Consider the following 25,585-nt stretch of genomic DNA (forward strand, 5'->3'; position numbering starts at 1 on the left):
TGTTTTACTTTTCTCCTACCTCTATTTCCGTGTTTTAAACTGTACCCTCCTAGTGGATGGGGATATACAATGTCTCATTTTTTAATAATCCAACTGAATATTTTATTGTAGTAATACCTAGTGTTTTCATAGTAGTGGTCATTAGCAGTTAGAGGGTATTTTGTCTTGGGGGGGGGGTTAAATATTGGTGCATATTTTTGAAAAGTATTCTTTATTCTATTTTTCGCATGTTATTTTTATTTACTTTTTTTTTTTTTTTTGAGAGAGAGAGAGAGAGCGTGTGCACAAGCAGGGGAGGGACAGAGGAAGGTGGGGGGAGAAATTAGGAGTTGGATGCTTAACCGACTGAGCCACACAGGCTCCTCTGTTTTTTGTTTTAATTTAATAGACTTCAAAAAAAATTTTTTTTAATGTTTTTACTTATTTTTGAAGGAGAGAGAATGACAGAGCATGAGCCAGGGAGGAGCAGAGACAGAGGGAGACACAGCATCTGAAGCAGGCTCCAGGCTCTAAGCTGTCAGCACACAGCCCCATGCGGGGCTTGAACTCACAAACTGTGAGATCATGACCTGAGCTGAAGCCGTACGCTTAACCCACTGAGCCACCCAGGCGCCCCTAATAGACTTTATTATTTAGAGCAGTTCTAGGTTTGCAGTAAAAGTGAGAGGAAGATACAAGATTTCCCATATACACCTTGCCCTAACATATGCATAGCCTCCCCATCATCAACAACCCCCACCTGAATGGTATATTTGCTATAACTTATGAACCTACATTGACACATCATACTCACCAGGGGTCTATAGTTTATATTAGGGTTTACTGTTGTGTTAGACCATAGTCCAGGAGTCTGACATTTATCCGCCATTATGGTATCATACAGAGTATATTCACTGCCTAAAAATCCTCTGTCCTCTACATATTCATCCCTTCCTCTCTACTCCAAACCCTGGAAACCACTGATCTTTTTACTGTATCCATAGTTTTGCCTCTCCCAGAATGTCATATGGTTCAAATCATATCGAATTTAGCCTTTTCAGGTTGACTTCTTTCACTTGGGAATATGCATGTTAAGGTTCTTCCATGTATTTTCATGCCTTGGTAGCTCATACCTTTTCAGTGTCAAATAACATTTCATTGTCTGGATATACTATAGTTTATTTATTCATTTGCCTTCTGAAGGACATCTTGGCTGCTTCCAAATTTCCGAAAATAAAAATTAGGCTACTATAAACATCCACGTGGAGGCTTTTGTGTGAACATAAGTTTTCATCTCCACTGGGTAAATATCAAGGAGTGTGATTGCTGGATCAACTAATAGGAACATGATCATTAGTTCTTTAAGAAACCATCAACTATCTTCCAAAGTGACTGCACCATTTTGTATTATCACCAACAGTGAATAAGAGCTCCTCTGGTTCTATATTTTCACCAGCATTTGGTGGTGTCAGTGTTCTGGATTTTGGCTATTCTAATGGGTGTGCTGTGGCATCTTGTGGCTTTAATTTGAATTTTTTCTGATAATATATGATATGAAACATCTTTTCATATTCTTATTTGCTATCTATATATCTCCTTTGGCGCGGCATCTGTTAAGGTCTTCACACATTTTTAATTGGGTTATTTGTTTCTTTTTATTGAATGTTAAGAGTTCTTGATATACTTTAGAAATAGACCTTTATCAGATGTCTCTTTTGCAAATATTTTCTTCCAGTCTGTAGTTTATCTTTCCATTCTCTTGATATTATCTTCTGAAGAGCAGAAGTTTTTTTACTTTGATGAATTCCAGCTCAGTAATTATTTCTATCACAGACTGTGATTTTGGTGTTGTATCTAAAACGTCATCGTCATATCCCAGGTCATCCAGATTTCCTTCTATGTTATCGTTTAGGACTTTTATAGTTTTGCAATTTACATTTAGGTGTATGATCCATTTGGAGTTAACTTCTGTGAAGGGTATAAGGTATGTGTCTATTTTCAATTTGTTTTTCTTTTTGCATGTGGATGTCCAGTTGTTCTAGAACCATTTGATCAAAAGGCTATCTTTACTTCCTTGCATTGCATTTGCTCCTTTGATAAAGATCAATTGACTATATTTATGTGGGTCTATTTCTGGATCCTCTTCTGTTCCATTGATCTAATTGCCTCTTCTTTCACCAATACTATACTGTTTTGATTACTGTAGGTTTATTGTAAGTCTTGAACTTGGATAGTGTCAGTCTTCTAACTTCAATACTATTTGGCTATTCTGGGTATTTTCCTTCTCCATATAAAATTTGGAGTCAGTCTGTATATATTCACAAAATAACCTGCTGGCATTTTGATTGGGATTGCTTTGAATCTACAGATTAGGTTGGGGAGAACTGCCATCTTGGCAATATCGATTATTCATATCCACGAACACAGAATATCTTTACTTTTATTTAGCTTTTTTATTATTTTGTTCATTAGAGTTCTGTAGTCTTCCTCATGCAGATCTTATATGTATTTTGTTAGATTTATATCTAAGTATTTCATTTTGAGAGGCAGTAGTATAAATGCTACTGTCTCTTTAATTTTAAAGTCTATTTGTTCACTACTGGTATGTAGGCAAGGAAGTGACATGTATATTAACCTTGTATTTTGCAACCTTGTTATAATTGCTTATCATTCCAGGAGTGTTTTTGTTGATTCTTTTGGATTTTCTACATAGGCAATCATGTCATATGAGAATAAAGACAGCTTCATTTCTTTCTCCTCCATATGTATACCTTTAATTTCCTTTTCTTATCATATTGCTTTAGCTACAGCTTCCAGTACAATGTTGAAAAGGAGTGGTGAGAAGGGGACATCCTTGCCTTGTACTTGATCTTAGTGGGAATGCTTCAAGTTTCTCACCATTAAGCATGATGTTAGCTGTATGTTTTTTGTAGATATTCTTCATCAAGTTGAGGAAGCTACCCTCTATTCTTAGTTTACTGAGTTATTATAGTTCAGATAGGCTAAATGCTTGATTATTTCCCCTTATTAATTTTCAGAATAAGTACTTGTTAGCATTCTCCAAACATGACAATTTATATTATCATTATAAATTTATAACTTTTAACATTTCTGATGTGTTTCAATTGATAGCAGTTACAATTTTGTCATTACTAGTTTTGTTAATTGTTCAAATTGTACTATCTTTGAACAATGAGAATGTCTTCAAATTGGTTCTTGAGTTCTTCTGACATGACCACAAATGCCTTTGATAGCTTCCCTGTCTTTTACCTGTCCCAGACCTGCAGTCAGACGTTTGTCTAAGGAACCTTGCTGGGAAATGGTATTAATCCCAGACAAAAGAGGTCTCTATTGCTACTGGGTTGGTTATTGTTCTAGGAAGTTTTGGGCAATAGAGCTCAGGGTCATAAACTGGGTTCCCAAAGAAGCAGATTCCCTGGGAGACAGAGTTAAGAAGCAGTGGTTCTTATGGTTGAAAAAAAAAGGTGGAAGGAAAAGGAAGGAAGCCTCATTAGACAGAGGGAAAAGGCTGAACTGAGATGCAGGCCCAGGAGGAGACCTGGAGCTAGAATCTTTCAACAACTGGGTTGGGCCAAGTGGGCCAGGCCTTTATACCCCCCCCCCCCTCCTTCAAAGATTAGTTACTACTTCTCATTGCCCATGGGATCATGACCTTGGACAAGGTGTTTCTCTGTGTCACGGTAATCCCAGAAAGGACTGACAGCTGAAGACATCCAACAGAATTCCCAGAAGCTGGGCATCATGTCTTCAGTGAAGGTGGATTTGTGTAAAATATCAATGTGCCCTCCAGACTCAGAAATTTTTTTAAAGAGGAAAGATATACCATGGATTCATAATGAAACTGCCAATTCAAATTTAATCTGTTTTATTTAAACTTCTTTGAGTGTTTGTATCTCTTTTCTTTTACGTCGGAAATCTTGGTATCTAATAATATTGGTAATTACTTTTATGCTACAATACAATTTAAATATAGGATTATATATTACATCTGACAATACAATTAATTAAAATTGACTTCTCTGTAGATTTTATTTATTTATTTTGTCTTAAGTGCATATATGCCACATCTCACTAAGGACATACAGTCAAATACTGCATGTTTCAAATCACTTGAAATAGGTCCTCTCTGTGTGGTTTTGCCACTGATTCCATCCCAACTTAGGTAAGTTTGTGAATTCAGAAGCCGAGTTTGGTGGGATTGCCCCCCTTTCCATTTTTATTTAATATTGCTTTATACTTTTAAGACATTGATATGGTTCCAGGTTAGATCTGGAAAATAAAATACACTTAGAGAGGTCTACTATCTGCTCTCATTCCCATCATGCTGTTCCCTTTTTAGCAAGTGAGTTTTTGTGTGGATGTAAGTTCTCAAATCCTTGGAGTGTATATCAAGGAGTATGACCGCTGGATTGCATGGTGCCATGTTTCATTTTAACACCCAATCCTGGCACGAAAGAGATGTGCTGTAGGCCTACATTTGAATAAATAAATGCACTTCACTCCATTTGACAGGTAGTCTGTGAGCCACCAAGTTATGCAATTTTTGTTGCTTTCTCACAGTTGTTTCCTGTCACCAATGATGTACTATACCACACAGTTTATCTAATTAAATTATCACAATCCAAAATGTTTTCTTGGCACATCTTTAATATCACTTCAGTGAAATATGTATGTCATAATCACCAGCTGATGCACTTGTATAAATAATATAACCTTAAAGATAGAGTAAATGAATCTATAATGATTATAGTAGTAATAGCTAGTATTGTATTAAGTACTTACTATGGATTAAGTATTCAAAGTTCTTTACACATATTAACTTGTTTAAATCTGACAACTGTGTAAGATGAGAACACTGACGCAAGGTGAAAAACACTTGCTCAAGTGTATGTAACCAGGAAGTAGCAGGGCTGAGATTTATACTCAGGCAGGCTGCCTCCTGAGTCCATCCTCTGAACCACACAGTGTAGTTTATCATATGTGCGCATGTACAAACATGTACCCACACACGTGTGTGTACACACACGTGCAAGCACACACATATGTGAACACACATACTCCGTGCACACACGTCCAGTGAACACAAGCATGCACGAAGAATTTGGGTTTAAATACAATGTCACCTTTTAAACAGTGAGAATACCATTTTAGCATGGCAAAGGTGAGTTTGGCCATTTCACTGAAAAGAAAATGACAGATGAGACCCTGCTGATATGTCAAAGCAACATCTATGCATAAAGGCAAAATTAGATAGAAGAAAAAAAGTACCACTGGTTTAATTATTAGAACAAGTGATTTGTTTAGTTTTTGTTGATCACATTTGAAATCTTCAGAAGAAATACAGACATTCACCAAGAATATTTTAGAATACTGCCATTTTCAGAAAGTTTAACGAGGCATTAAAGATAAAATATGTCCCCTTTCATGTAAAACTTAGACTGAAATTTCTGGTGACAACAGTTTTATGTGGTTATAAAGGATTTCTCCTTTATAGCAACATAAATCTCATGTTTTAAAATTATCCTCATACAGATACATTTTGGGAGATTTCAATATAAAGGTGAAAGTGGTCCTGATGGAAGAAGTAAAGGGCATAAAAATCTTCCAGGAATATGCTGTAAGCCATGTTGCAATACTTGTATCAAGTTGCATGATCTACGCTTTTACAGTTTAAAGCTTACATTTAATTTAACAGACTTATTTTTGAAAATGTTAAGTCAAAATCAGCATAAGTACATAGATATTCTCCAATGATGCAAATATTTAGAGAATAGGCTTGTCATATTCCAAGGCTAACAGAAAAATACTATGAATGTTTTGAGCCATATTTCCAGGCTTCTGAAATTTATTCTAATTTAATAAATGCAAAGTATATGTAAAGGTCAATTGGTTAAAATATACTAAGAGGAAAAAAATGAATTCAGGTTTAAATAATGGGGACAGATCAGAAATATTAAAATCCCCTTTAACATACACCCCTTTAATATACCTAAGAAATAATTTATCCTTTTCTACCATCAGGCAAGGCTTTCTTTTTTGTTTTGTTTTTAAGGTCTCAATGCAATAATTGGAACTATTCAAAATATCCAAATTTATGTTAAAATACTGTATTAAAAATATTAGAAGAAAATAATTTTATAATTACAACAAGATAAAACAACAAACAAAAATAGTTGAGAAACAGTGGCTCTTGGTTTAGGGCATTTAGAAAAACAAGAAACAATTTGAGAGCACATCAATTGATTGTGTTGTCAGGCTACTTTTATACTGGAAGAAAAGGTTGAACCATCAAGCGCTAATGTGAAATGCACCAACTGGGAGAAAAATTAGTAAAAAATAAATTTCAGGTGGAAAATGGCTTAATTATTTAACATCAGAGACTCAGCAACAAATAGTGTAGTAAAATATCTTGACCATGGAAAAGGAATTCTGCTTGTATGAAAAGCCTCTTGTGTAAAAGTGTCCTTATAATAATTCCCCACTCTTAATTCTCCTACTGTTGTAGAGAAAACAGTCAGAAATTTCTTTATATTGATAAACTACATTAAAAGAGCTTATAATTCTATTTGCAAATCAAATTGGCTTACAGCTTTTTATTTCTGGCCACAACATTTTCATAAAAGGATAGCAGCAAAAAAACATTAATTATTCATTATATTAAAAATATTAGTGATTAGCACAGCTCTTTGACACTTCCGCCAAGAATTCACATATCTCCAAAGAATTTGTGACAAATCTCACTCTCAATAAAGAATTTTAAAGGAAAAAACCGCCTTATAGCACTTGAATTTTGCAACAGAAATTAGCAAAACACCACAAATGATATTTCTGATACCTTGAGGTTTGCCAGTTGTTTAGCGATAGATACATAACCATGAATCAAAATCATTTCACAATGACATAACATGTTTACTGAACTGTGTAATTTATCATGCATTTTCCATGGCTGCCTTTGAAAAAGATAAGGCATGGGTTTGCTTGCCCATAGCACTCAGACACTGTGATTTACTTCCAGACATTTTCATATTTGTTGTACCGCAAGAAGCTGGTTTTAGACCGTGCCAGAAAATATCACTGACAGTTATATAATTAGCAGTCCTTGTTTATTAAGGACACAGCACTTTTAGAGTGAAAAAGACTTGTTTTGTTCGCTCTGGTGTTTTTGAAACTATTGTATTCATATTTTCAAGTTCTTGTTTTTGGAGGCAACAATTCTCTGTTATCTCTTCCCATTTTCCAGCTATGGAAAACAAGCAAGTTACCAGAGAAGCTTCTGGAATCATAAGGATTTTCAAGATGACAGTGCTTAAAATTCACAATGATAGAAATGTTCTGTAAGTGAGGCCATTATTTGAACCCAGGAAATAGCCAGGGAAACTGCTGCTCCAAGAATCACTGGATGTTTGGAAGATACCAATGGGCAAAATGGGCTACTTACTTGCTCTTCCTCCATTGGCCCTCTCAAAGAGTGAGCAAATGAGTGAGTGATTCACTTCTAGACATCATAATGAAGCTGCATCACTGGAAACCCTAACCCCAGCAGCTGAGGATTTAACAGAATTACTTGAGGTCCGTGGACTAGTCTTTACAATGTAAGCAGGGTTTGGTCTAATACTCTAGGCCTCAAAAGATTAAAAAAAAAAACAGAAAAGAAAAAATGTGTTATTCCTTTCTCAGAAACGTTCACTAGTTTCAAAGTAAGGTGGCAAACTCAAAATCCTTCAAGGCTCAGGTGGGTAATTTAATAATAGCTAACATTTAAGTGCTCATAATATGCTTTGTGCTAGGCTACACGCTTCCGTGAGTTTAATCCTACCCCTTGAGACAGGAACTATCCCCATTTGAAATTATGAAACTGCAGCTCTGAGTGTAAGGAACATAATGAAGGTGGTAGACCTAAAGAAGACCTAAAAGACGAAACCATGACTTGGAACTAAGTAGCCTATCTTCTGAGCATGTATGCCTAACCACAATGCACAATGCCTATAGTAGGTAAGAAGACTGTCTAAACTTCTAGAATAAGAAAACAAGTAGTGGTGGGTACTAGAGTGAACTAAAAAGTATAAGAATTGTTTTGGGGTGCCTGGGTGGCGCAGTCGGTTAAGCGTCCGACTTCAGCCAGGTCACGATCTCGCGGTCCGTGAGTTCGAGCCCCGCGTCGGGCTCTGGGCTGATGGCTCGGAGCCTGGAGCCTGTTTCCGATTCTGTGTCTCCCTCTCTCTCTGCCCCTCCCCCGTTCATGCTCTGTCTCTCTCTGTCCCAAAAAAAAAAAAAAAAAAAAAAAAAGTATAAGAGTTGTTTAAAGACGCCAAATCTCAAAATCGTTGCTGTCCAAAGAACACATCTATGGGTCAAAATGGTTTCATGACTTCAATCGCTCTGCGATTGCTGTAACATGGAGTCCAAAGTGGCATTTTGGGATTACCACGCTCTTGTGTCTACCCACTCATCAAACACCATCTTTTATTCTCCACAAGCTCTGCATTTTTGTCAATGTAAGTGTTCACTGCTCAACAACTGTGCCCAGGGTTTCCAGAATCTGTGCCTTCTGCACTTATAATATCCCTACTGTCTAGGAGATCCTTCCTATATGCCTTCAATTTTTCTGAAATCATTCATCCCTTGAAGCCAACTCATCCATGAATCTTTCCTTGGTCTGAGGTATTGAGTCTCTCCGTCTTTAGTTCTTTAATGGTACCTTTTCTGGCCCTCTTCACTTTCCATCTTGAATGATGCTTGCGTAAATACCCTGTCATCCCACTGGAACAATCTCTTTGAGGAGGGGCCCAGTTTCTTATTTATCTCTACTGCCTCTGTACTCACTTGCTCTCTTTGAAAGGTGCCTGTGCCACCTTTGGGGACTTAAGTCTCCCAATATTTTACTCTTTTATTGATGTATATACTGTATGTCTCTTTTAGCTTCCTGCTCTAAAAAGCCAGATATCATCTTGGATACCTCTTTACCTTACCTATAGTATCTACTGGAGTACATGTTTCACATGGTGAGTAGAGTGAATCAAACAATAAATGAAATTGCACATGGTAGGCATGACTCAGTTTCTCTAAATTATGGATAGTGAAGGGTTAATAAAACACCGAAAAATAATATTAGCTAACATTTGTTGAGTACTCACTAGGTTTCAAGTGCTATGCTAAGCATTTTACATGCATTATTGTGTTATTTTGTTTCATAAGATGAAGAAATTGAAACTCAGAGAGGTCAGATAATATTCTCAGGGCGATACAGTGAGGGAGGGGCAGAGCCAGGATTGAAACTCCCATCTGTCTGATTCTAGTATCTTGGTTTTTAATGACCGCATGATACTGCTAAAAATACAGCCTAAGAAGACAAAGAACTTCTCATTCTTTCAGCTTGGCTATTAATAGTAGGAATGAACTTAAGATATCAGTAATAAAAATTATATGCATATACCTGCCTCGTTCCTGACCAGGGTTCAGAACACTTGAGTTCTTGGACCAACTCTGCTACTATGTAGTTGTGTGCTCCTGGGCATGTTTGAAGTCAATTTCCCCGCGTGACAAATGAACACGTTAGGTTATATGATTTTTAGGGTCCCTTTAACATTCTTCGGCTATGATTTATGGACAATTTCCAGAATGTGTGATGTACCAATATCTAATACTTAGTCTAAGTACAGTGAAATTTGAAATTTCCAATCATTAGTAATTTTTTTCTTGTTCAGTTACTTTAAATGACACATCTAATTTTTAAAACACATTATTACACCATATGATGAATACATCACATAAGACTAAATGGCCACGATTGCATGCCAAAAAAGCAATTAGAAAATTGAATCAAGGAATTAAGGATTAATGTGGGTATGTTATACCTGTCAGCAGCAATAAGTGTTTTGACAAGGACAGAATAAAGTCTGACAGTATGCACAAATACTGATCTGATATATGAGTGAAATATTAAAAATGCAAACAACTGCACATTAATCACTCGAACATTTCCCTACTAAACCACTTTTAATGCTGTTCTTATCAGAATCCATCTATAAATAAAAATGAGTCTTTTCAACAGCATGCACAACTTGGTATTTGCAGTTTAATGAGTGTTTATATTGATATGAAATTTAGTTTTTAGTCACTTTAGTAAAATAGAATTAATTTACTGAGCATAGAATTAAGTCAGCCTGGCAGCCTGGCTCACAGCTAATCAAGTGCGTTGATTCCATAGGATCAACAAATACCAAGACTCTAGTTTTGGAGCACAGATTCTCTGATTCCATTGTTTACACTTGGGGAAAATGAAAGTGAAAATCATATTCTTTATTTACTATTTGCTTTGCATGAAATGATAAGGGGAAAAACACATTAGCTTGCTTTACTCACTAACAGAAGAATTCATATTAATAAAAGAAATTAAGTTGATGGACACTGTCAAAACCAGGGTTAAACTGCATTAGAAGCAAATTCAAAGAGAATAAAGTATTACATGTGGGAATAGGGAAAGGAATAAAACATAATATTCACAGAATCAGTATGCTGCTCTTGAGATTCCAAAGGATTCCAATTGTAAGCTTAATTTTCATACTGTATCAAATACATTTTTTCTTTGTTGAAATGCCTCCGTATTCAATCTCTGCTCAAAATCTCTTACTACACACACACACACACACACACACACACACACACACACACACACATGTTTATATCCATAGTATAATACCTGGTTTAACTGAGTTTTGCTGTTATTTTAATCGTGTGGCACTGACTTGGTGCTGATAGCAGTGGTTTTACTATTTATTTTTAAATAGGTAGTTAGGTCCCAGAAAACGAAAATATTCTCTCATTTGGAGATCTTATATAATCATGCTTTGCCCTGAGTTAGTCAAGAAATACGAAGGTTAATAGGAAGTGACTTTAAACATACTATCTTTAAAAAGTTGATTCCTGATAGTATTTTTTAAAAGTTGAAATAGATTATTTATTAAATAACTGCCACAATTGGAGTTTAACAACCTGTACTTTTCTCCAGTGCAAAAAGCAACCTACCCACCACACTTCATATATTAATCTCAAATTGGGACCATTCCTTCAGACCTCAAAAGGTACTAAGTGTGAGAGACAAATGTGCCTGCCAAATCAAGTGACTTCCCATCTAGCTTAAGCCCAGCCTTTGTGCCCTGGTTCAGGCCATTCTATCCACCTAGACTGCTCCATCTACCATTTCTGCAAGATCTGACTCAAAACTCATCTGCAGGAAGCCATCCCAGGTCATCCCAAGCCACATCAAGACCTCCTCACTCTACACTATCTCAATAATGACGAGTTAGCCATTTTTCCTATCATAACCATTGAAGGGAAGTATAATGTAGTGGTTAAGAGAACAACCTTAAGCGATCACTGCCTGGCTCAACGTCCTGCTCTCTCATCCATTCAAGTGTGACCTTGATCAACTCACAGCCTCTCTCTGTGCCTCAAGTTTCTCATCTGGAAAATGGAGTTAACTATACCTTCATAGTGTTGTTATAAAGATTAAAAAAGACAATAGAGCAGAGATAATATGTTTTCCACCTCTATTAATGGTTTGAAATAGATTTATTAAGAAATTCAGTCTCTAGAAGAGAATTTTATTGGTGGCTTATTGGGGGTGGGGGGAGATCTGATCTCAATGACAAACTTCCCACACATGTCACATCAACACTGCTACTGAAAATCTGCCTATTTTTCCCATTTGTGTTCCCTGTTTTTTTTTTTTTTTTCAAGGTGTCTGATCCGTGAGCATTCTGTGCTTCACAGAGTAGACCTACCCTGGCACCTAAGACTGTGCTGTTCAATAAGTATTTCATGGATGGGGCACCTGGGTGGCTCAGTTGGGTAGGTGTCCAACTTTGGCTCAGGTCATGATCTCGCAGTTCAGGAGTTGGAGGCCTACATTGGGCTCTACGCTGATAGCTCAGAGCCTGGAGCCTGCTTTGGATTCTGCGTCTCCCTCTCTCTTTGTCCCTCCCCCACTCATGCTCTCTCTCTCTCTCTCTCTCTCTCTCTCTCTCTCAAAAATAAACCAAAAAAAAAAATTAAATAAATATTTCATGGATAAGTGGGTCTTTGTTTTTTCTTTCCAAATTGTGTACAAGGTAAATCTCTAAATTTAGTGGCAAAGGTTACAAATAGAAGGTCAATCTATAGCAGATAGATATAAACCAGCAGGAAAGTTGGATAATCAAGATCTTAGTATTACCTACAGGCTGGCCCATTCCCAAACACATTACATCATTAATGGAAAATGTGACCTTAGCCATGCAACTAAGGATCAATTCAATATACAATGTAAACGTGTTAGGCCCCCTACTGGCAAGTGGGGGGAGAGTGCTACAAAGCCCCGGTACCTGCCCTGATGGGGCTTCCTTCAGAGCCATCAAGCTGTCTGCAACTATGACTAAGAGCTAAACCTGCTCACAGAGGTATTCACAAACCCCTGGGGGTGCGAGAGGAGGGAGGGGAGAAGCTACGTGTAGTTCTCCTGGAGAAGGATTTCATCTGATGGAGGATGACTAAGGAGTGCATTAGGAGAATGAGGAAGGATGGAACTTTCTGGCAGAAGGAAAAACACGAATGCAGAGGTGTAAAGGCACATAGCTCATTTGAGAAATTGCTAGTTTACTCTGAATACAGCCTAGGAAATATTAGGTACGCGGAGATGAGAAGACACCAGATAGGAACATTGGGGCCCTCCATGAAACAGGTCCCTCATCAACCCCTTGGCACACTTCCTGGCGGGGAGGACTGAGATCATCACCACTTGCCACGAAAGGCATGCTTGGATGCTCAGATGGAACCTGACATGTGCAGCATGTAGTGGGTCTCCGTGCAACCTTCATTAACATATGGTGCAAATCAACCCAAATGGACACTGGCGAACGTTTCTCCATCAGGAACTCACAGTGCTATTTTCTTAAACTATTGGTCAAGTCTGTTTTACTGAGTGAACATTAAATTAAAACATTTATTCCTGAAACTTCAATCATAAAACTAAATCAAGAAGCACTGTGAAAGCTAACTGTCAGCAGAAAGAATAAAAGTGCAGACATGGCAATATTCTTAATGAGGAATCAAATGTTAATAGATCCAGCATAATAAATGACTTTCTACTATGATTATTAAACCAATCACAGCCTATTATAAGTACAAAAGCATGGACAAAATTCTGAATGAAAGAGCTTACTTGACTAGTTACAAAAACATGTATGTAATTACAATACAGTAAAACCTACCTGGATTTCTTAGACAATGAGTCATTCTAGCTGACAGAGTTTTCCCAGAAAGCTGAACATTAACCCTATAAGGACCAAGAGTTTACTATTTTAGGGTATTTTTTTTGTAAGTGTGAAATTGCTTAAAATAAATATCCATTTCTCTGCTTTTCAACCAGACTAGAATAGACTAAACACAATTTAACATGGTCTTGATGTTCCATGATCACATTTGGAAAGCAGTTTTCACAATATGCTGAAGATATATGGAGTTGCAAATGTATGGATGAATATGTACATCATAGCTACAGCACTAGGGATTTCTTTTCCTCTTCTTTCTTCTCTTTTTTCCTAAAAACTTACCAACACTAGCTTCCTTTTTGCTTATTTGCCTCTACAGAAGAAAATGACTCATTGTCGAAGAAATCCAGGTAGGTTTTACGGTATTGTAATTACATACATGCTTTCATAACAAGTCAATAAGCTCTTTCATTCAGAATTTTGTCCATGATTTTGTTACTTATAATAGGCTGTGACTGGTTTAATAATCATAGTAGAAAGTCATTTATTATGCTGGATCTACCCATCTGCCAGCAAGTAACACAACCATTTTTCTGTAAAACTCATGCATGAGGCAAACATTGAAGTGAACTTCTTCTCCATGAGTTTTCTCATCCTCACCAATATCTTTTACCCCGTTGCTATCCGTGTGCCATGACCAATCGGGCATTACTCAAAGCACTGACGAATTTCTACATCACCAATCCCACGGACCTCTTGACAGTTTGTAACAATCCTCCTCTGTCCCTTTTAAGTTTGTGGTCAGAGTAGCCTTTCTAATTTCAATAATTTTGAAAATAATGTTCAGGAGTAATCTTAGTATAAAGTCTAGACCTATTCATTAGGCCCAGATGACTTAACCTCATGTAAAGTACACTTGGGTTCAAATCTTATGGGATCTTAGGCAAACGATTTACCTTTCCTATGCCTCAGGTTCTTTATACGGAGAATAGAGTTTATAACACTAATTCTGCAAGGTTACTCTGAGGATTATAAAGGACAATATATGAATAAGGCATTTAGCATAGTACCTAGAAAAAAACAGGTGTTTAAATTTTTTTTTTTTTTTAAATTTTTTTTTTTCAACGTTTTTTTTTAATTTATTTTTGGGACAGAGAGAGACAGAGCATGAACGGGGGAGGGGCAGAGAGAGAGGGAGACACAGAATCGGAAACAGGCTCCAGGCTCCGAGCCATCAGCCCAGAGCCTGACGCGGGGCTCGAACTCACGGACCGCGAGATCGTGACCTGGCTGAAGTCGGACGCTTAACCGACTGCGCCACCCAGGCGCCCCTAAATTTTTATCTTAGGTCAAATGATTTGCAAACACAATTTCTTTTTAAGTCAAATCCAACATAATATCAGCGATGTTATCTGTTCCACCTTAATACCTCCCTTCCCCTCAGTTTTAATGATTCATGGCAGTGTAGTAAGGGAGGTTAATGTGTCCAGATCTTTTCTTATCTTTCCCTGCTGGGCACTTTCATTCGCTCAGACTTAGTTCCAAAGTATGGAACCAGTGCCTGTACATTAAAGTTGGAATGAAGCTCCAAGTTTGCAGGGAAGATGGTAATTGATCAGCCCAAGTGGTAGAAAATTCAGGGGGGGGGGAAGCTATTAAAAAGATATATATTACAGTGAAACCTTTTGGCTTATACAGCAAAGAAAAAACTACCTTACAGACAGATAAGTTCCTACATGCGCTTGTATTGTCTTTCTGTGGCCTGGGAAGCTTCTTTGTCCCCCAGCTCTCTCACCATTATTTGCTAGATTAAAATTCCCTTAATTTTATAATCAAAAGGGCTCAGAGGGGGAAAAATGAAAGTGGAAAGTACTCAGAGGATGCTTTTGGCAGAACCATGGAATACTCAGTCATCCTGGTCATTCTCAGGGTCTCTGGAAACCATGGGACAGGCTGGCTGTCCCGCCTGTGACCTGAGATATGTAGACTCCTTATATGACCAAACTAGATATATTTGTATCACATTCCTTTTGGCCTCTCCTGTAAATGATTTGCTTGTGTGAACTCCACTACTTCATCAGAGCTTGCTTTAGAAAACGAAGTGTGTAGAAGTGAATCAAATATCTCTCCAATCTTTTTTTTCCCCAAAGCTCCTTTTTCAGTATGACTAAAAATTAATGGTCAGAGTCTGTGTAATGATCCTTCCTCTGGTTTTACTCATGCTGCTCCCTCTTGGTCCTACTAATTATCTGATTGATTAAACTTTTGAGGAGCCTTCTGTCACTGGGCGTAGCCCACTGCACACATCTGGCTCACTACGTTTTCTTTATAAAGGACAGCAGGTTAATTAAAAGATTCATAGGACAAATAAAAGTGCCAAGAGGGAAGGAAACCCAGTTTATTTCCTCACATGAGTATTTCCAGTGGTGGAAATGGTATTCCTCAAATGTTGACGCCCACCTAGAACCTCAGCATGTGACCGTATCTGAGAATAGGGCCTTTGCAGATGTAATTAGTTAAGGGGAAGTCATACGGGATTAGGGTGGGCACAACGTCCTTACAGAAAGAGAAGAGACTATACAGAGGTGAAAACTCCACGTGGAGACCAGAAGCAGAGATTGGAGTGATACAGCTACAAGCCAGGAGATGCCAAGGTTTGTCGGTAGCCACCGGAAGCAAGAAAGAGTCTTGGAACAGCTTCTCCTTCTCACGGCCTCTTGAAGCAACCAACCCCTGCCCAAACCTTCACTTCAGACTTCTGGCCTCCAGACCGTGAGAGGATAAATGTCTGTCATTTTAAGCCACCAAGTTTGTGGTACTTTGTTATGGCGGCAGTAGGGAACCAACAGTCTCCCTGGTCACAATCTGACCTCTAACAGACGGTATGCCATCTTTTTCTGTTTTAGAAATGATCATGAAGTACAATACTGAAATTGTGACTAATACCAATCCCTCAGGGCACTTCTCCTATTTTGAGGTCATTCAAGCTACTTTCGCTTGACAAATAAGCCACATATCACATAGCATGGCAAGCGTCATTGGGAAAATTCACTTAGTTATGGTAGTTTGTGATCATCATAAAATTGATGACATTCATAAAACTGGAAATACTCATAATATAACTGCTCCTTAGACTGTAGACATAGTGTATGTTGTATGTCAGGTTTCCTAGGAAACATATTCTGAGACCCTGAGATTTGTGTGCAGGAAGTGTATTTGGAAGAACCTTCAGGAACATCCGTGTGGGGTGATGGAAGTAGAGATGTGCAAAGGGAGATGTTAATCTGTGCTGAGTGGGGTGGTCCTTTAGAGTTGTATCAGATTGAGGCAAGAGGCCAAGTCCTCAAACACCACTATGGATACAGGCTGTCCCCAGGAATGCGGCATAATGCTGGGTGAGGCAGCTCCTTTCTGCAGAGGGCCATTTCTGGAGAGGGACCCTCAGCTGTGAGCTGAGAGAGTAATGGGCTATGTCCTGAAGGGAGGGTCGGGGCAGTACATCTCAGCCTTGACATAGTATTCATTGTTCTAATAAAAAATGTCCTTGTTACCCAAGAAAGTGACTTTGGCCACATCCGCATATAATATGTTATGGTATAGGTAAGGTTATTAGATGTGCACACTTTTGTTTTTCATGGGGTTTTGCAAGCTGCTGTATTACTGTCATCACTAATCTTTCCATAAGAATTCTTGCTCTTCAGGCCCATGGCTTTCCTCTCTAATTTTTCCTATCTTGCCTAGCAACTCTGATGGTTATTTTTCCCTTCAGAAAAGGGCAAAAATTATTATCTCAGTGCTAACTCCATGCTAGGTCAATAATCTAAAGAACTGAGTAAGCATTGCTCACCCTTCACACTTAGTTTTCAAATGACTCAATGTATCTTATTTTTTGTTAAGTCATGAAGCTTCCAGAGAAAGAGGTCATCCTTATTTTGCATGCAGGCACAGTGGAAGATGAGAAATTAATTAATATTACTGAGGTTTTATAAGGTGTCAAAACGAATGGCAGAGAAAATACCAATTTCTTCTGTTGGCCTGCTAAGTCACATGCTCTTTCAGTAAACTGCAAATTTATATGGCTTTTCTCTAATAATAATAATAATAAGGAGGAGGAGGAGGAGGAGGAGGAGGAGGAGGAGGAGGAGGAGGAGGAAGAGGAGGAGAATGACAACTATTATTCCTTGAGCCCTAATTATTTATTGAGACTCTCTTGGGCAGAGGGAGTAGGTGAACTAAAAAGCAGTTACTGGAGATTGTGCTAAATATATGCTCCAAATATTAGCAACGTTACAGATTTTTTGAACCCAGAAAATGATTAAGTCATATTTGGTTGTAAAATCTATTGCTACAAATAAACTAAACCCTTTGGGAGGAATATTTCCATCAATACTTCTATATAAAGGTTGCCTCTATCACAGTAAGTCAAGAAGATACATACCAGGGTAGAATTCCTAAGCTTGAGGATGGATACCTGATAGAAGGAACTAGGGTGAGCTATGAGGTAACAAAACTGTAGTACTACAGTGCAGATATCCAATTAGAGAGAAAATTAAGATGATGCTTCCTAATACATATTCCAAACCTAACACCAACTACAGGACTGCTGGCAGTCTCATTCTGTTCAGAGCTAGTAGAAATTGATGATATTACATAAGTAGTTGACAGCTTCATTTCTCAGGGTAAAAAAATAAAGAAGCAGATACTCTGCTCTGGTTCTGACTAGTATAGAACTGAATAGTAATGCAACAAGAAATTTCAAGAGCATAACCAAGCTCTGTTAGAATTTAAAATACTATACAAAATAATTCATTCATCCTAAGATCCTTTCTCTTAAAGTTCATTTATTTGTTTTGATAGAGACAGACAGAGAGAGACAGAGACAGAGTGAGAGTAAGTGAGTTCTGGAGCAGGGGAGGGGAAGAGAGAGGGGGAGAGAGAGAATCCCAAGCAGGCTCCACATTGTCAGCACAGAGCCTGACACAGGGCTTGATCTCATGAACTGCGACATCATGACCTGTGCCGAAACCAAGAGTCAGATGCTTAACCAACTGAGCCAGCCAGAAGTCCCCATCTTACAGATACTTTTTAAGCACATACTTTGAATAGGACTGTTTAAGGCCCTAGGCATACAGCAGTGAAGAAGACAGATAGGATTTTTCCCTTCATGGAGTAAATGGATGATTAAAAAACAAATAAATAGGGGTGTCTGTAGATCATAGAGCCTGCTTAAGATTCTCTGTCTCTCCCTCTCCCCTGCTCTCTCTCTCTCTCTCCCTCTCTCTGTCTCTCTCTCTCTCTGTCTAAGGAAGGCCTCTTAGAGGAGGTGAAATGTAAGTGTGACCTGAATGAAGTTAGGGGTGAAGCTATGTGAAGAGCTAAAAGCCAAGGAGAAGTAGCATTAAAGGCAAAGGTCCCAGGGCAGAGGGGGAATGGTGCATTCAGGCACCAGCAAGAAGACCAGCAAACAGACATGGGCAATGAAGGATTTGTCAAAGGATTGTGGTCAAAATGTTAAAACACAGATTTTTGTGGTGGGTTTCCTCCACCCTCTTTTTGCTGCTTGGGTGCAGGACCAGAGTAGACAGAGAACTGGGCGAATTGTCCTTAACCAAGGCTAGAGGAAGGATGAGAGGGTGAGAGGAGATAGGAGCAAGGGAGAGGAGGCAAGGCTGCTCAGTGGATACGAGGAAATATAAGGTAGGGGAAGGAGAAAATTACAATGATGAGGGAGGGTTCACAACTAAAAACGAAGTAAGGTTTATGGACTGGAGGTCCCAGTGGAGATCAAAGACTCTTCAAAATAGAGGTTATAGTAGAGTAAGAGAGCTGGAACTACAGAGGGTAGGGGTCAGAGAACAGGACATAGGAAATCAAGTGTTTGTAGAGAAGCACATGCCCTGCTCTCAGGCCGGGTGGCATCAGGGCCATGAAAACACCAGCTGAGAGAACTGCAGGGGAAGTAGGTTCCTCAGGAAACAGCCAGGTTTCCATTAGAGCAAGAATGGAATTATTCCAATTGGTTGAAATATTCCAATTGGTTGAAAAGGTTGAAACTATTGGGGCTTACCTAATGACTCTGTGAGCTCCTGTACACAAAGTGGAGGACTTTGAGGGGCAAGGGAGAAGTGCACAATTAGGTCATAAAACGTGAGGCACGGAGTGTTACAGACTCAGAGAAGTATACTCAGGAAAGTGAGTTTCTAAAAGTTCAGGAAAAATATCAGTGTACTCCCAGCACTGAAGATTCTAAAATAATATGGCTCAGGGGACAGGATGGTTTAAGATATGTAATCTGAAATAATAAAAAAAGGATAAAGAAGAAATTTTGTGTAGTTTCTAACGGATGGCAATAAGCCAGTGTCAGACTCAACATGGCATCCAATGTTATCCAATGTCGTCCAGCGTAAGACTCAACAGGCCAATGGGGGAGAAAGTTCTTTGAGTAAGGCATGGAAGGACGGGATAGACAGCGGTCTCCTGAGATCCACTGATTTAACTCCAGATAGAAAAAAAGGTCACTTACAGGCATATCCATTATGGTGTGTAAGGGAAGTACTCCCACAGTTGGGGAGGGCACAGACACAAAAGATTGTTTTTGTTTGTTTGTTTGTTTGTTTGTTTGTTTTTAGAGAGAGAGAGAGAGCAGGGGCAAGGGAGAGGAGAGAGAGAGAATCTTACACGGGCTCCACACTCAGCACAAAGCCAGATGTGGGGTTCAGTCCCACAATACTGGAATCATGACCTGGGCTGATATCCAGAGTCGGACATGCAACCAACGGAGCCACCCAGGAGCCCCAAGATCATTTTCTAGGAAATATTTGCTTCCTTGCATTTCTTCACCAAGAATCATCCAGATAATAAATAGAAGTGGTAAAGGGTAGGTCACTGCTGCTAATGAGACAGAGTTTTCCCACTACAGCTTTAAATGACAACACATTATAGATAAGAATTCAGAGCAATTGGAACAGAGGAGTAAATGTTAGTAGGCACAGCCTCTGATTCAATGCTACCTAGATTCAATTCTTAACTCTACCCCTTAGTGTGTAAACTTGGGTGCATTTCTTAACTCTCTGCTTAGTTTCCTCATCTGTAAAATGGCAATAATTATTGCCTATTTAACCTACTTCATCAGGTTAACATAAGCTGATACTTTTTTTTAACGGTTTTATTTATTTATCTTGAAAACAGGTGAGGAGCAGAGAGAGGGAGAGAGAGAATCCCAAGCAGGCCCCAAGCAGGGGACAGAGTCCGAAATGGGGCTCAATCTCATGAACTGTGAGATCACGACCTGAGTTGAAATCAAGAGTCTTATGCTTAACTGACTGAGCCACCCAGGTGCCCCAAAAAGCTGATACTTTTAAAGCATTTAGGACACTACTTGGCACAGGGCAAGTGTTCAGTAAATGCTAGTATCATTTTTTTGTTTTGTTACTTTTCAGTGGTCTAACTTAACCATACATTTTTACTATAAAAATAACTAATTCTTATAATTCAGCCTAAATTACCCAATTTATTTTATTTTATTTTATTTTATTTTTTTGAAGTTCATGTATTTATTTTTGAGAGAGAGAGAGAGAGAGAGAGCGAGCAGGGAAGGGGCAGAGAGAGAGGGAAAGAGAGAGAATCCCAAGCAGGCTTTGTACTATTACCATGGAGCCCAACATAGGGCTCGAACTCATGAACTGTGTGATCATGACCTGAGCCAAAACTAACAGTTGGACGCCCAACCAAATGAGCTACCCAAGTGCTCCGAAATCTTCTAATTTATGATGGAACATTCCAGTGTTATAAGTGTCTCTGTTGTGACACAGACTTTGAGGACCTTCCTGCAGGTACGCTGTACTATGAAAAGCCAAACTGAGTTTGAATTCTTACAGACCATGTGACTTTAGGCCCAAGTGTCTTCAGCTGTAAAAAGGGAGTAATAATAGTGCCAATAACTCACAGGGTTTTTGCACTGAGTAAACGAGATAGCTTATCTTTAAGTACTCGGTATATTGTGTGGCATTAACGTAGGCATTCAATAAATGGAAGCTATATTATTATTGAGCCCTTTTTTTTTCTTCTTAATTAGAGGTACCTTTAACTTTCCTGCTTACTATATTCAAATACCATAAATACCTAGTTTGCTATTTCTATTCCCTTTTTTTTTCTCCTTTCCTACATGCCCTGAATTTTTTTTAACGCACTAAAATAAAATACTGCATCATGAAAATACCTGTGATGGTCATTTTCGATTTAGAATGGTAATTTCTTTCTCAACCATAGATCTTTGTCTGTTGGGACTATAATTCATGTTGCTGTCAGAGCTGGGGCAGGGGCAGCCAGGGGTCAGTCAGAGACAAAATTCAGATGGCATGCATTTGAAGAAGCAAGGACAGCATAAGTAAAGAGTTAGAGGATGGATAGTTGGCGAGGGGTTTGGAAGTGATATACATGATGATGGCAGCCATTTTTGAGTGCTCACAGCTTCTCTTGCCCATGCAATGTAAGTGGAAGTGTTGGGACTTGAACCCAGGTCTGTCATGATTCTGTTGCCTGGCTCTTTCCCCCTTCTCCATCTCATCTAGAAGTTTAAAGTCCAAGGCTGAGATCCCAGAGATTCTATGACATTTGAAGAAATGGGACAAGAATAAAAAGAATGTCAAGTTATGAAGAATGTAGAAAGAACCTTCAACTTCTATCCCTCCGTCGGCACTGTCCTCTGGTTCCTGGTGACAGGAGCCAATCTTCCCAACTGTGTTGGTGGAGGCAAGAAGCCACTGGCAGCCCCTCACCAAGATGAGGCTCATCCGGCAGAAGCCATCAGCACCAACTGATTGTGAGAAAATCCTATATGCTTCTCTATTTTACAATGGCTCACAGACAGCTCTCTGAGTACAGTTTTATTTTCAAAAGGACCATGCCCCCTTTCCACAGAACATAAACACTTTTAAAAACAGAAATATAAACTAATTTCTCCAATTCTAGCAAACACAGCCCTCAAATTTTCCATGACGTTAGCCTTTTCTCCCTTTATTTGACTCATAAAAGGGAAGTTAGGACCTATTAATCTCTGTAAATAGCTCTATATTTTCTGAGATCACCTCAGAAAAAGACTATTTGAATAAGATGAAATTACCGTTTGTCAGAGAATTTAATCATATTATTTTCTTGGTGTTCCTTGTGAAGTTGCTTAATGCTTTTGGTTAATAGCAGGTGGTTATAGTGATTTCAAAGTGTCTCTTTCCATAACAATCTCTACTCACCCCTTTTTAAGCATCTAATAGTTGACAAAACTCTTTAAAATCTCACTTGACTCTTATAGCTACTCTGTGGGGTGGCTAGAGGAGAATTTACTATCCAAAGGGGCTTTGAGAGATGAGACACATTATGTGGGAGGGTGCAAGCAGTGGACGTATAAGTAACGTCTCCTGGACTCTTCCTAGTACAGATTCACACCTTCCAAACTAATCTGCTTTCCACACCCTGCTCTACCCCAACCCAACGTCCTTTCTATTGGAGGAATTTTCTTACGATATCATGTGATCTCTGTGATGCGTCGGCCCATCCATTTGTACTCATCTATGAGATACCTGTTCCTATTTACTAAACAATAGTGACAAATAAAATCTGTTGAAAAAACTGTAGATCTCACGTTCTCTCTCCTCTAACAATTCTGTACCCTATTGTAAATATGAAAGGTGTAATTTTGAGAGGTCAAAGGGAGACACACATAAAGGAAGGAGGGCAAGGAGCCCTAGGAAGGGAGAGGACCACAAACTGGCATCCTTTGTCGTCCTACTTTTTCTCCAGTTGCAAGCAGTTAGTAATGGCACTTACGGAAGCCTCCTAGGGGCTATCCAACCACAGTAAGAAAAGGGAAACAAACAAGCAAACATCAACAAAGAAGCCAATCCGGGTATGTTTCTTAGCGAAAAAAGGGAAAGGTGAGGGTATTTATTTTAAGAAAATGGCTTTTCTTGATATTTTTCACAAAATATGCATGTGGAAAATCTGTGCGGGGATAAGGGAAGGGAGGGAGCAGCAGACAGATAGAGTATGGGGCCAAGTATGAACTCACAGCCATGGAATAAGAAGGCAAGTACTGAACTGTGTTTTACAGTTTCCCATCTGCATATTTTCATATGAATTAGAGAAAAGTCACTCAGGCGGTGAGGACTGATGGACAGAAATTACCTGACATCTTAAGAGCTGTCAAGAAGCCATTTTAGAAATTGTTTTCCATGAAAATGCCCAGGAAGCTCTGGTGGAGGAAAAGTTCAATTCTGGAAGCTTCTCCAGTGTGTTTCCAAGAGCTTCTGGTTCCATCTGAAACCATCACTGTAAAACAGTCCCACCTCGGTAACTTTTATTTGAAAAGCAATAGATTGCCAGATACTGCAATATTTCCTGGGTCTGCACCTATCTTACTTGGGAGTTTAGGAATTTGTGAGGACAAACCTGATTTGAACTCTCATCATCACAACTCATTCCACTCAAGCAGATGGTCAGACTAAAATTTCTAACGCTTATTGCTGCAAAGTCTTGGTAACAAGACAGTCATTCAATAAATGTTTATTGAGCATAGCCTATGTGCAAGATACTGTAGCCACGCCAGATTTCTTATTACTCAGTGTGCTGTGCCATATAATGAGAAGGTTGGTCTTGCTGAATTCCTAATGAAGAGATGCCTCAGATCTTACATCAACCACTTCCAACAACATAAGGAGCAAACAAGAATTTATTCTGGTTGTAGCTCTTATCTCTACACATTCTTAGGCCGTTTGGCCAGATGGATTTGTTTTTGCTAAAAAACCTTTTGCTTGGTCATCTGTATATCCACGTTTCAGATATGTATTGAGAGGGGACAATCCACTGGGCATGACACATGTCCAGCTAGAGCTGCAGGCCCTGCAGAATTAGGGCAGGAGAATTCCTCAGTAACGATGGATTATCTTGTTGCAGGCGTACTCATGAAGTTATAGTAGCCAACACTTACTGCACTTGCTATAAAATAGGGTCAGCCCTTATATTAAGTGTTTTACCCAATGCAGACCAAGATGAATTCCTATCATGTAACTAAAATTATGGAGCATTCATCATGGAAAGTTCAGAAGAAGTGGCGCTGGGGTGGCATCACTGTATGTGGGGAAATGCCTAAGGAACTATTCCCAGGGTAATCTGACAAGAGGCTGAACTATTAAGAGTATGTCTTCTAGGGCCATCTAGTGTTGAGTGTTTTTCTGCTTTAGCTCTTAGTCCCCAAAACCAGGAAGGAAAAGAAAATATCCCCTGGTTCTGCAGGCCTAAAGGGGAATGTCTTGGTGCCATAAGATATGGGGTCTTGGGACAGGTATCCTATTTTAGCTTGAAAGAATATGCTAGCTCAGGAAGGTGGGCATAATATACACCAGGGAGCACGGTGCTGCTCTGTTCTCATTGCAAGCAGCTGTACTTTCTAAATTGATTTTTTTTTTAATTTTTAAAAAGGAAACTCACTGAAATCTCCTGAAGAAGAGACTGCTAATGTGGAAATCAACATAAACTTGATCATATGACATATATAAACCTTCCTAAAACTCCTCTCTATCCACTTGTGTGTGTCTCTTTCTGCTGGTTCCTATTAAATCCCCACCCTGGGTGGCGGGGGGGGGGGGGGGGTGGGGAACTGATCTCCTCCTGACCCCTCTGATGCCCTCAACTCAGATCTACCAAAATTTTTCCTTTCTTTCCCCTAGAGGAGGGAAAACATGTAGGGATAAAGTACCATCTTGCTGTAGGTCTGGTCATTCCTTGCATTTTTTCCCCTCAAATTCTGTGTGGCACATCACTCTCGTGCTCAAAATACTTTATAAATTGTCACCTTTTGCTTCTGGTCCTCACGTGGTATTTACGGACGAAAATTCTACAGATAGGAAGCCTGAAGAAAGGATGATTGTAAAATAATGCCATGTGCAGAAGTCAGGACTCCAGTTTAAATCCAAGGTCTTCTCCCCGAAACATGCGGTCAACATGTATCGATCTTGTGGTTTCTAATTACATTAGGAATTTGGAGAGGGCCAGTAATGTGACATCACATTTTTTAAAACAAGAATTTAGGAACGCCCTTTTAAATTCATTTGAAATCTCTCCGACGTCTCCAATAGAGACTGATAAGTGCACACGAATTTCACTACTTGCACAGACTGGATTGGGGTGGAGCCTAGCCGCCACTTAATGGCCTAATGTCAAGTTCAGATTTGCAGATAACTCCCCCCACAAACGGACTGGTGAAACAGTAATAAAATTTAGGGAGATAAACATGATGACTACCATCTGAGCTTGTCCAAAGAATGCAGGGATGCAAAACATGAAAA

At 38.9% G+C, this 25,585-nt stretch overlaps 1 protein-coding gene across 5 annotated transcripts in view; it reads right to left on the minus strand.

Moving 5' to 3' along the window:
- The window catches only part of ATRNL1 (attractin like 1), a 774,559-nt gene that overhangs the window by 113,694 nt on the left and 635,280 nt on the right, over positions 1-25,585 (minus strand). The window lies entirely within an intron of this gene.

This window comes from Panthera onca, chromosome D2 (genome assembly GCF_046562875.1).
Source record: "Panthera onca isolate mPanOnc1 chromosome D2, mPanOnc1 haplotype 2, whole genome shotgun sequence".
Classification (NCBI taxonomy): Eukaryota; Metazoa; Chordata; class Mammalia; order Carnivora; family Felidae; genus Panthera; species Panthera onca.